Source organism: Lagenorhynchus albirostris, chromosome 20, assembly GCF_949774975.1.
Source record: "Lagenorhynchus albirostris chromosome 20, mLagAlb1.1, whole genome shotgun sequence".
Classification (NCBI taxonomy): Eukaryota; Metazoa; Chordata; class Mammalia; order Artiodactyla; family Delphinidae; genus Lagenorhynchus; species Lagenorhynchus albirostris.
In genome coordinates, this window is record NC_083114.1 from 51,835,940 (window position 1) to 51,837,682 (window position 1,743).

The 1,743-nt window shown below is 51.2% G+C and overlaps 1 non-coding gene across 1 annotated transcript; it reads left to right on the top strand.

The window, feature by feature from the left end:
- Nucleotides 1-454: 454 nt before the first annotated feature.
- Nucleotides 455-641, top strand: LOC132512440 (small Cajal body-specific RNA 16). Its single transcript, XR_009538168.1, has one exon. It is a non-coding gene; the product is annotated as a small Cajal body-specific RNA 16 (non-coding RNA).
- Nucleotides 642-1,743: the final 1,102 nt, after the last annotated feature.

Below are 1,743 nucleotides of genomic sequence, written 5' to 3' on the forward strand. Positions count from 1 at the left end.
CCGACCCCCGGCCCGCAGGGTGATGCTGGCCCGCGGCGCCGGTTCTCTCCCCGGGCCGGGAACGAAGCTCTGGGGGCCTGGACTTCTGGGACCGACCCCCGTATAGCAACTGCGGCTTGGACGGAGGAGAGAGAATGCAGGCACCAAAATCGGGGTGAGGGGCTACTGTAGAAGGCACTGCACCGCGCAGAAAAGCCTTGGATTCCCCGGCTGGGGGGCCAGCATGAGTTTCTGGGGGTGTGTAAACATCCAGTGAGACTCATCCTCCTAGAGTACGTGGTATCACTTTCTTTTCCCAGGTATTTCTCAGGCAATAAGAGCTCTCCAGACCCCGGCGATTGGATGAAGGCATGCAACCTTTCTTTGCTCCTTCTTGTCGGTGACCGTATTCGGAGTGACCTCAGTTTGGGGGATCCAGGTATGTCAAGCGTGGAGACGCAGTGTCCTGAGGCCGATGGTCTGGGAAGAGGCTCCTGTGTTGTTGAACCTGCCCAGTTGTGGGTGCAGCCTTGTACCAGGCAGCCCGACCCTGACCTAAAGTAAATTCCCAGGAGAGGTTTTTCCTGGGTTTTGAATTTGCAGTAACAGGTGTGAACATTCTAGCAGCAGTTTGATGATCATGTATGATACTGCAAACAGGATTTTCGCTGAAAGAAGAAAAGCTGTAAACAGTGTTGATGTTTTATTCAATAAATATTTTTTGATTCTTTGGCCACCCACCATGCTAAGTGTTAGGGATACAGAGATGTTACGGCCCTTGTTCTCAGGAAGCTACAGCCCAGTTGGGGAGATAAAATTCAGTGATCGCCCTAAAGAGGGTATAATTCAGTCCGAGGTGAGTGCTCTGAAGGAAAGCATAGTCTAATGAGAATATGTGTCTCAAAGAATCTGATGGAGACTGGAAAGCTTTCCTGAGGATGAGACCCTTGAGCTGGACTCTGAAGGACTCAAGGATGAGTAGGAGTTTGGTGGGAAGGCCAGGGGACAGCATGTGCAAAGGTCCAGTGGGCTAGCGAGTATGGCCAGTGGAGGAACTGGAAAAAGGCCATTGTAGCCTGGAAAGCAAAGTGGAAAATGGTGTGAAACGAAGCTGGAAAGGTGAGGAGGGCCAGACGACACAGGGCCTGTGGCTTATGTTAGGATTTGGGGCTTTGTCCTGAGAATAGTGAGAGGTTAGTATGGGATTTAAACAAGAAGATGATGTACTGAAAATTGTAGCTTCAAAAGAGCCCTGTGTACAGAGCAGCACAGTCTAGCAGAACTTTCTGCGATGCTGGTCTATAATCTGTGTCCTCCTGTAGAGCAGGCCCCGAGCCTGGAGTGGAATTTTAATTTAAATGTAAATGGCCACACGCGCCTAGTGGCCGCTGCGTGGGACCGCGTGGGACCGCGCATCTCTGGAACCTGTTGGAGGGGGCCGTGACAGATCGTGGCACACAGATGCCCTTTCACTTCCTGAAGAAGGACTGAGACAGGTTCCACTTTGGGGAGGATCCACACGTTGATCATTCCTGGGCATCTCACACAGTAACTGCTTGTGGAACTGCTTTTCTTTTTTATTTTCTTGGTGTGGTTCAGCTCCTTCATGAAGCGGCATATTCCCCCCTCTCCTACCTTTGCCTGTTTTGTTGTCAGCACACAGATGGAGAGGTGATTCTTCAACTCATCGAAGTACCTACAGCGGTCAAAGCATTACGTCTCAGCTTTGGAGGGGCTGTCAAGAAAAGTGGTCCCTGGTGTTCC